Source organism: Coregonus clupeaformis, unplaced genomic scaffold, assembly GCF_020615455.1.
Source record: "Coregonus clupeaformis isolate EN_2021a unplaced genomic scaffold, ASM2061545v1 scaf4819, whole genome shotgun sequence".
Taxonomy (NCBI): domain Eukaryota; kingdom Metazoa; phylum Chordata; class Actinopteri; order Salmoniformes; family Salmonidae; genus Coregonus; species Coregonus clupeaformis.
The window spans coordinates 6,715-17,975 of record NW_025538273.1 but is presented as its reverse complement, the minus strand read 5'-3'; the positions used below and the strand labels follow the sequence as shown (position 1 = coordinate 17,975).

Here is an 11,261-nt window from a genome sequence, read left to right as displayed (position 1 = left end):
TCACCATACATCAGCTCAGACACAAGGGGAGACCGGGCCTTCAGCTGCTCACAGTGCAACGAGGACTTTAAAAAATATGTACTATCTTAAAAAACACCAACGAAAAGCACCCTTTAAAGGTGGAGCAGCCATGTTCAGATTATGATACTGCCATGGTAGTTCAGGGAGCACAGCCTTCTATTGACAGCAACCTGAAGGTAGATATGAGTGCCCTAGGTGGACAAGTTCAGGTCGCACAGCCTCAGTTGAATAAGTACCAATGTCTGACTACTCCTGTAAATGTCAGCTCCCTTTTGGACCCCACTGCAAATTACAAGTGAAATGGCTTCAACTGAATGAAGTCGTTTTGCAAATTAAAAACAAGGATAAACATGAATAAAGGGGCAACAGTGTGTAGAACAGCGACAGGACTGGAATTTGATGGGACTGGCAGGGGATAACATATGTTCAGAGGCCGGTGGCATTCACTGCACATCTTTCCTCAGGCACCTGGATGATTAAAAAAAAGAAGCAATTATTTGATTCTAATCCTGCGTTAATTTATTTTAGGCCGTATTTTGTTACTTGCAACCGTGCAGCATCAGTTTGACAGTATTCTTTCAGCCAATATTCTATATTGTTTTGAGTGTTGTGTTGCTTTGGCAACATTGATTTTATCTTTCATGCCAATAAAACGTATTTGAATCTGGAGATAAGGGTGTCATTGCGGCCTGTAATTCGTGGTGTTCCTGCATCTGCTAGCTAGGACTCGGTGCACAGGCTGGAGGCGGGGCGACACCGTAGACAGTGCCGCAGTTCTGTTAGCGTTATGGCGAGGGCAGGTGCTCGGTGAAGGACACTGTGTGCTAGCCTATCGAGTTAGCTAGAACTCCGGTACACAGGCATGGGTAACACCACCGGTAGCTAGCTAGCTAGCTAGGACAGCGGTAGACAGTGCTCTTCGCCCCAGTCTCCCGAGCACTGCTTTTCAGTTCTGTTGAAGTTATTGTGTCTGTTTATTTTTTACATCACTTCCTCACAGCGCTTTGATTAAGAGAGGGGTGGGGTGGCTGGTATATCTGCTATCCAACACATTAACAGATTACACATACATTTTAAGCTAAAACATTGCACATTAATTATACTACAATGATGTCATAGCCTAAATAAAAACAAATACTTTTATTTGACCCACATTTTAATCAAATAGAGAAAATCCAGAAGATCAAAAGAGTCACGTAAACACAAGCCACATGCAGGAACCAATGGGATGCTCGGTGGGGAATGCCCACATACAGGAACCAATGGGATGCTCGGTGGGGGAATGCCCACATACAGGAACCAATGGGATGCTCGAGGGGGAATGCCCACATACAGAAACCAATGGGATGCTCGGTGGGGGGAATGCCCACATGCAGGAACCAATGGGATGCTCGGTGGGGGAATGCCCACATGCAGGAACCAATGGGATGCTCGGTGGGGAATGCCCATACAGGAACCAATGGGATGCTCGGTGGGGGAATGCCCACTGCAGGAACCAATGGGATGCTCGGTGGGGGAATGCCCACATGCAGGAACCAATGGGATGCTCGGTGGGGGGATTGCCCACATACAGGAACCAATGGGATGCTCGAGGGGGAATGCCCACATGCAGGAACGCCCCAAATTGTTGGCCGTAATCACAGACTATTGAATCTGGACAGCTAGGGTTGTACAAGCAATGTTGCGTTTATATTTTTGTTCAGTATACATGTAAAATGTTGGTCCCATGTTTCATGAGATGTAATAAAAGATCCCATAAATGTTCCATACACACAAAAAGCTTATTTCTCTCAAATTTTGTGCACAAATTTGTTTACATCCCTGTTAGTGAGCATTTCTTATTTGCCAAGATAATCCATCCATCTGACAGGTGTGGCATATCAAGAAGCTGATTAAACAGCATGGTCATTACACAGGTGCACCTTGTGCTGGGGACAATACAAGTTCACACAACACAATGCCACAGATGTCTAAAGTTTTGAGGGAATGTGCAATGTTCAGTTCTCTACCATAAGTCGCCTCCAACATCATTTTAGAGAATTTGGCAGTATGTCCAACTGGCCTCAAAACCGCAGACCACGTGTAACCACGCCAACCCAGGACCTCCACATCCGGGATCGTCTGAGGCGGTGCTGAGGAGTATTTCTTTGTGGGGAAAAACTCATTATGGTTGGCTGGGCCTGGCTCCCCAGTGGGTAAGCCTATGCCCACCCATGGCTGTGCCCCTGCCCAGTTGTGTGAAATCCATAGATTAGGGCCTAATTTATTTATTTCTATTGACTGATTTCCTTATATGAACTGTAACTCAGTAAAATCTTTGAAATTGTTGCATTTATGTTTTTGTGCAGTGTAAATCAAAGTGATGGAATTGATAGATCTTTCTTCTGACTTATCAGTTGTTCCAGTAACAGCTTTCCTTTAATAGGGTTTGTCAACTTTACATGCTTTTTGAGAGGAAAAAAAAATAAGTCAACGTGATTTTACATTTTATTATTTTACAACACAAATATTGATAACAGCAGGAAAATTAAGGAGGCGATTAACTATTATTTACAAAGATTGTCTATTATATTGACAAGATATTCGAGTGACTGCTCTAACAATGAAATACATGTCCTCAAATATGGAAGGGAAGGAGTTGAGATCAGACCGGACCAGAGCCATGTAGTTAGAGAGTTAGGTCATTGGTTTCGCGTTATATGATGCAGATAGTACTTGACACTTCAACATTCTATGGAAGCCATGTTAGCGCTCCATTAACATTACATGGGGAATATTTAAACAATGCTATGTGAACTGAATATCTAGAATTTAATACAATATAAACAATTCTAAGTTGGCCGAATCTATAAGGGTGCGTCGAATTGTCTCCAGTGTGTCAGAGTGCGCTCTGAGTGTCAGTGGTTGCTCAGCCGAATGCACCATTGGGTGCACACTGCCTGCCCTCCAGGACACCTACAACACCAGGTGTCACAGGAAGGCCAAGAAGATAATCAGGGACCCAAGCCACCCGAGCCACGGCCTGTTCTCCCTGCTTCCTTCACTCCAGACGTCGGGCAGTACAGGAGCATCAGGACAATAACTGGAGGACTGGCCAATAGTTTCTACCCCCCAGACCATCAGGCTGCTGAACAGTCACTATCCTGTCTCCCCCTCCTGTCCTCCTCCTGTCTCCCTACTGCCTCCCTCCTGTACCCCCTCCTGTACCCCTCCTGACTCCCTCCCTTCCCCCTCCTGCCACCCTACTTAATTAATCAATCAAGTACAAGGGAGGAGCGAAAACCCGCAGACACTCGGCCCTCCGTGGAATGAGTTTGACACGTGATCTAAATCTAAATAATCTAAATCAATCTTTGCTGTGCTTTGTTTAAACTGACATTATAAAATAAATATAATTGAATGAACCACATCAGTTAGCATCATTTAAATGAACATTAACACGAAAATCATTGCAAGTGTACCCATGCGTTTACCAGTCAATTTGCTAAGTTTAGAGGTTCCAGATCTATTCTACTTCTATGTTCCCAACTCATAGGAATCCCCACCCAGTTGACTACTTTAAAATGGGAGAAGCCCTCAATGGCAATGTCCATGCTAAAATGGGTTATCTATCTCTATGACAACAGTCACAACTTCCAATAGTTGTTGTTTTTAACCCCAAGGTTTGCGAGATGCCTTGTGTGTCCACTTATCAGTGCATTCGTAACAACCTACCCATTACAACACGTATATTCGGGCAAATAAGCCTCACCTAGCAAATTAGCAATAAAATGTTTTGTTGACCAAATTCGACACTCATTTCCTCCATACAAAAATTCCTCACTCGTGCGTGGGCTTACTTTCGTGGACAGATTTTGGGCTGAGTAAAACCTCTCGCTTCGCCTCTTTCTCTGGTATTTATTGCAATTCACACCCCGAGCTGTGAAAGGCAGCAGTACGTAATAAAGTGTCTAGTCTGCCGAAAAACCACACAAAGAAGAAGAAGAAGAAACGGTATCTCTGGAAACAGCTCAACACTTTCAACCATTCCGCCAGTAGCCTTCTCTCGCAGTCAGTTGTTGAATCTCACGCATCAACTTTTGTATCAACCATGTCTTTCGAACTCGCCTTTCGTTCTCGTGTTGCGTCCATTATGGAAACTTTTGACAGCAACAGCCTTGCAAGACATCTGTCAATTTATGGGAGAAACGTATGCTGCTCTTCGAGTGGAAATGTTGCATGAACAAAACCAAAGTTCGAGGACAGAATTGCAGACGATGGAGAAGCCAGCGAACAGGATGGAGAGCGTTCAAAAGACGGTGAGATTAAATATCTACAGGTAGTTATGCCTATTGGCGATTTGTCTGTAGGAAGCTGGGATACAAATAGATACGTCGGCTAGCTAGCAGTCGCCTGTCTGTGCAGCCCCAGAGGGCGCTGTTATTACTGAGGAACAATAGCGCCCTCTGCTGGACCTTCGGGCTGCAGTCTGTGGGGGCGCCCTACACCCCTAGTTGTGAAAAGGTGCTTTGCAAATACAGTGGGGGAAAAAAGTATTTAATCAGCCACCAATTGTGCAAGTTCTCCCACTTAAAAAAGATGAGAGAGGCCTGTAATTTTCATCATAGGTACACGTCAACTATGACAGACAAATTGAGAAGAAAAAAATCCAGAAAATCACATTGTAGGATTTTTATGAATTTATTTGCAAATTATGGTGGAAAATAAGTATTTGGTCACCTACAAACAAGCAAGATTTCTGGCTCTCACAGACCTGTAACTTATTCTTTAAGAGGCTCCTCTGTCCTCCACTGCTTACCTGTATTAATGGCACCTGTTTGAACTTGTTATCAGTATAAAAGACACCTGTCCACAACCTCAAACAGTCACACTCCAAACTCCACTCTGGCCAAGACCAAAGAGCTGTCAAAGGACACCAGAAACAAAATTGTAGACCTGCACCAGGCTGGGAAGACTGAATCTGCAATAGGTAAGCAGCTTGGTTTGAAGAAATCAACTGTGGGAGCAATTATTAGGAAATGGAAGACATACAAGACCACTGATAATCTCCCTCGATCTGGGGCTCCACGCAAGATCTCACCCCGTGGGGTCAAAATGATCACAAGAACGGTGAGCAAAAATCCCAGAACCACACGGGGGACCTAGTGAATGACCTGCAGAGAGCTGGGACCAAAGTAACAAAGCCTACCATCAGTAACACACTACGCCGCCAGGGACTCAAATCCTGCAGTGCCAGACGTGTCCTCCTGCTTAAGCCAGTACATGTCCAGGCCCGTCTGAAGTTTGCTAGAGTGCATTTGGATGATCCAGAAGAGGATTGGGAGAATGTCATATGGTCAGATGAAACCAAAATATAACTTTTTGGTAAAAACTCAACTCGTCAGTGTTTGGAGGACAAAGAATGCTGAGTTGCATCCAAAGAACACCATACCTACTGTGAAGCATGGGGGGTGGAAACATCATGCTTTGGGGCTGTTTTTTCTGCAAAGGGACCAGGACGACTGATCCGTGTAAAGGAAAGAATGAATGGGGCCATGTATCGTGAGATTTTGAGTGAAACCTCCTTCCATCAGCAAGGGCATTGAAGATGAAACGTGGCTGGGTCTTTCAGCATGACAATGATCCCAAACACACCGCCGGGCAACGAAGGAGTGGCTTCGTAAGAAGCATTTCAAGGTCCTGGAGTGGCCTAGCCAGTCTCCAGATCTCAACCCCATAGAAAATCTTTGGAGGGAGTTGAAAGTCTGTGTTGCCCAGCGACAGCCCCAAAACATCACTGCTCTAGAGGGAGATCTGCATGGAGGAATGGGCCAGAATACCAGCAACAGTGTGTGAAAACCTTGTGAAGACTTACAGAAAACGTTTGACCTGTGTCATTGCCAACAAAGGGTATATAACAAAGTATTGAGAAACTTTTGTTATTGACCAAATACTTATTTTCCACCATAATTTGTAAATAAATTCATAAAAAATCCTACAATGTGATTTTCTGGATTTTTTTCCTCATTTTGTCTGTCATAGTTGACGTGTACCTATGATGAAAATTACAGGCCTCTCTCATCTTTTTAAGTGGGAGAACTTGCACAATTGGTGGCTGACTAAATACTTTTTTTTCCCTGCTGTACAGTTGTGGTCAAAGGTTTTGAGAATGATACAAGTATTGGTCTTCACAAAGTTCGCTGCTTCAGTGTTATGCGATATTTTTGTCAGATGTTACTATGGTATAGTGAAGTATAATTACAAGCATTCCATAAGTGTCAAAGGCTTTTATTGACAATTACATTAAGTTTATGCAAAGAGTCAATATTTGCAGTGTTGACCCTTCTTTTTCAAGACCTCTGCAATCCGCCCTGGCATGCTGTCAATTAACTTCTGGGCCACATCCTGACTGATGGCAGCCCATTCTTGCATAATCAATGCTTGGAGTTAGTCAGAACTTGTGGGTTTTTGTTTGTCCACCCGCCTCTTGAGGATCGACCACAGGTTCTCAATGGGATTAAGGTCTGGGGAGTTTCCTGGCCATGGACCCAAAATGTTGATGTTTTGTTCCCCGAGCCACTTAGTTATCGCTTTTGCCTTATGTCAAGGTGCTCCATCATGTTGGAAAAGGCATTGGTCGTCACCAAACTGTTCTTGGATGGTTGGGAGAAGTTGCTCTCGGAGGATGTGTTGGTACCATTCTTTATTCATGGCTGTGTTCTTAGGCAAAATTGTGAGTGAGCCCACTCCCTTGGCTGAGAAGCAACCCCACACATGAATGGTCTCAGGATGCTTTACTGTTGGCATGACACAGGACTGATGGTAGCGCTCACCTTGTCTTCTCCGGACAAGGTGTTTTCCGGATGCCCCAAACAATCGCAAAGGGGATTCATCAGAGAAAATGACTTTACCCCAGTCCTCAGCAGTCCAATCCCTGTACCTTTTGCAGAATATCAGTCTGTCCCTGATGTTTTTCCTGGAGAGAAGTGGCTTCTTTGCTGCCTTTCTTGACACCAGGCCATCCTCCAAAAGTCTTCGCCTCACTGTTCGTGCAGATGCACTCACACCTGCCTGCTGCCATTTCTGAGCAAGCTCTGCACTGGTGGTGCCCCGATCCCGCAGCTGAATCAACTTTAGGAGACGGTCCTGGCGCTTGCTGGACTTTCTTGGGCGCCCTGACGCCTTCTTCACAACAATTGAACCTCTCTCCTTGAAGTTCTTGATGATCCGATAAATGGTTGATTTTAGGTGCAATCTTACTAGCAGCAATCTCCTTGCCTGTGAAGCCCTTTTTGTGCAAAGCAATGATGACGGCACGTGTTTCCTTGCAGGTAACCATGGTTAACAGAGGAAGAACAATGATTTCAAGCACCACCCTCCTTTTAAAGCTTCCATTCTGTTATTCTAACTCAATCAGCATGACTGAGTGAACTCCAGCCTTGTCCTCGTCAACACTCCCACCTGTGTAAACGAGAGAATCACTGACATGATGGCAGCTGGTCCTTTTGTGGCAGGGCTGAAATGCAGTGGAAATGTTTTTTTTGGGATTAAGTTCATTTTCATGGCAAAGAGGACTTTGCAATTAATCATGACATTCTGGAGTACATGCAAATTGCCATCATCAAAACTGAGCCAGCAGACTTTGTGAAAATTAGTATTTGTGTCATTCTCAAAACTTTTGACCACGACTGTACTATGGTAAATGTATGCCATCATGACGAGTGGTGGCATATTTCCACTACATGTTTTGGTGAAATCTGAGCCTCATTATCCCTGTATGAACAACATTTTCAGACATTTTCATCTGTATTTGTATGTTAGCCCCCTCACCAGGTTTCAGAAGCTTCCCAGTTGTGGAGCAAATCCTCAATGAACAAGAGGCCAATGGTCTTTGGCTAGAAGGTGACCCTACTGTGGAACACGAAGGTCCACAGTCACTGGTACCAGAGGAAGAACAGCTATCACAGGCTTTTGGTCAGATGACTGAAAAGGTGAGCGGAGCTTGTGCTCTGTCTGACGATTTTTTAAGGGGTAGATATGTCTCACAGAGACTACGCTCAGCCATATTTAATTGAAAACCATGTGAGCTCACGGCCAGCAAAAATGTCACGTCCTGTGTAGCAGGCCTGTAACTGTAAATAGTATGTTAAGGACTTTGAATGACCCTTAGATAAACTCAATATACCATCTAGGCTACAGATAAGCCTTTTTAAGGGCTGGTTTCACAAGGATTCTCATTTAAGCATAAAACATGCCCTTCCAAGTATATTTATTTGTGTTAAATATATTCCATGATTTGTCTTCAACATATTCCATTATTTTAGTGTCATTCCCCTGCTGTATTATATTTTGTAATGGAAAACCCCTACAACAAGATGGTTGTAACTGTTGCTGTATGATCTACTGGCCTAAAGGCTGATAAGAGTTCATAACAGCATTGGTTGTCTTTTGGAAGGGAGTGGAGACATGGTCAGCACCACTGGTCATTAAACAGGAGGAAACGGATGATGATGACATGGAGTCTCAAGGTCAGTTGATAGTTATTATTGTCTATGTTCAAGCTCTGCAGCGTGAGCTACAGCGCCTTCAGAAATTATTCAAACCCCTTGACTTATTCCACATTTTGTTGTTACAGCCTGAATTCGAAAATGGATTCAATCAATTTTGTTCTCACCCATCTACACACAATACCCCATAATAACAAAGTGAAAACATGTTTTAAGAAATGTTTACAATGTTATTGAGCATGAAATACAAAAATCTCATTTACATACACTACATGACCAAAAGTATGTGGACACCTGCTTGTCGAACATCTCATTCCAAAATCATGGGCATTAATATGGAGTTGGTCCCCCTTTGCTGCTATAACAGCCTCCACTCTCCTGGGAAGGCTTTCCACTAGATGTTGGAACATTGCTGTGGGGACTTGCTTCCATTCAGCCACAAGAGCATTAGTGATGTCGGGCACTGATGTTGGGCGATTAGGCCTGGTTCGCAGTCGGCATTCCAATTAATCCCAAAGGTGTTCGATGGGGGATTGAGGTCAGGGTTCTGTGCAGGCCAGTCAAGTTCTCCCACACCGAGCTCGACAAACCATATCTGTATGGACCTCGCTTTGTGCACGGGGGCGTTGTCATGCTGAAACAGGAAAGGGCCTTCCCCAAACCGTTGCCACAAATTTGGAAGCACAGAATCGTCTAGAATGTAATTGTATGCTGTAGCGTTAAGATTTCCCTTCAATGGAACTAAGGGGCCTAGCCCAAACCATGAAAAACAGACCCAGACCATTATTCCTCCTCCACCAAACTTTACAGTTGGCACTATGCATTGGGGCAGGTAGCATTCTCTTGGCGTACGCCAAACCCAGATTCGTCCGTCGGACTGCCAGATGGTGAAGCGTGATTCATTTCCACTGCTCCAGAGTCCAATGGCGGCGAAGCTTTACAACACTCCAGCCAATGCTTGGCATTGCACATGGTGATCTTAGGCTTGTAGTGCGGCTGCTCGGGCCATGGAAACCCATTTCATGAAGCTCCCGACAAACAGTTATTGTGCTGACGTTGCTTTCAGAGGCAGTTTGGAACTCGGTAGTGAGTGTTGCAACCGAGGACAGGCAACTTTTATGCGCTACGCGCTTCAGCACTTGGCGGTCCCGTTCTGTGAGCTTGCGTGGCCTACCACTTCACGGCTGAGCCGTTGTTGCTCCTAGACGTTTCCACTTCACAATAACAGCACTTACAGTTGACCGGCGTAGCTCTAGCAGAGCAGAAATTTGACAAACTGACTTGTTGGAAAGGTGGCATTCTATGACGGTGCCACGTTGAAAGTCACCGAGCTCTTCAGTAAGGCCATTCTACTGACAATGTTTGTCTATGGAGATTGCATGGCGGTGTGCTGGATTTTATACACCTGTCAGCAACGGGTGTGGCTGAAATAGCCGATTCCACTAATTTGAAGGGGTGTCCACATACTTTTCTATATATATAGTGTACCTGACCGGCCGGACCTACCTACCTACAGTAAGTATTCACACCCCTGAGTCAATACTTTGTTGAAGCACCTGCTTTGGGTCGTCTTGGGTATATCTACCAGCTTTACGCATCTGGATTTAGCTATTTTCTCTCATTCTTTAATGCAGAGTTTCTCAAGCTCTGTTAAATTAGATGGGGAGCGGTGGTGAACAGCAATCTTTAAGTATTTCCACAGATTGTCAATGGGATTCCAGTCTGGGCTTTGGCTGGGCCACTTAAGGACTTTTACATTCTTGTTCTGAAGCCATTCCAGCATTGCTTTGGCTGTATACTTGGGGTCATTGTCCTGTTGGATCGTAAATCTTCGCCCCCCCAGTCTGTCGTTTGCACTCTGAAGCAGGTTCTCATCAAGGATTTGTCTGTTATCATTGTTCCCTCTATCCTTTCCAGTCTCCCAGTCCCTGGCGCTGAAAAGTGTCCCCATAGCATGATGCTGCCACCACCATGCTTCATGGTAGGGATGGTGTTAGACGGGTGATGAGCTGTGCCTGGTTTTCTACAGACATAGCGCTTTGCATTCAGGCCAAAGAGTAAAATGTTGGTCTCATTAGACCACAGAATCTTTTGCCTTATGCTCTGTCTTTCACGTGCCCTTTTGTAAACGCCAGTCTTGCTGTCATTTGCCTTTTTCTCAGGAGTGGCTTCCATCAGGCCACTCTCCCATAAAGCCCAGATTGGTGTAGTGCTGTAGAGACTGTTGTCCTTCTGGCAGGTTCTCCCATCTCAGCCAAGGATCTCTGTAGTTCTGTCAGTGGTCTTTGGGTTCTTGGTCACCTCCCTGGCCAAGGTCCTTCTTGCCCGGTTGCTCAGTTTGGTCTGACGGACAGTTCTAGGCAGAGTCTGGGTAGTTCCATATTTTTTCCATTGCGGAATGCTGGAGACCACTTTGCTCTTGGAAACGTTCAATACTCTAGAAATTGTTTTATACCCTTACCCAGATATACACTGTGTGCACAATTATTAGGCAAGTCAGTATTTTGACCATATCATTATTATGCATATTTCCCAACTCCAAGCTGTATAAACTGGAATGCTTATTGGATTTAAGCATATCAGGTGATGTGTATTTGTGTAATGAGGGAGGGTGTGGCCTAAGGGAGATCAACACCCTATATCAAAGTGTGTATAATTATTAGGCAGCTTCTTTTCCTCAGGCAAAATGGGCCAAGAAAGAGATTTAACTGACTCTGAAAAGTCAAAAATTGTAAAAAGTATTTCAGAGGGATG

General features: G+C 44.6%; 1 long non-coding RNA gene across 1 annotated transcript; it reads left to right on the top strand.

Annotated features, from left to right (window-relative positions):
* The first annotated feature begins 4,018 nt into the window (after window positions 1-4,018).
* On the top strand, window positions 4,019-8,530 carry LOC121558626. The gene is made up of 3 exons (XR_006661046.1): window positions 4,019-4,319; window positions 7,822-7,991; window positions 8,456-8,530. It is a non-coding gene; the product is annotated as an uncharacterized LOC121558626 (long non-coding RNA).
* The last annotated feature ends 2,731 nt before the right edge of the window (window positions 8,531-11,261 follow it).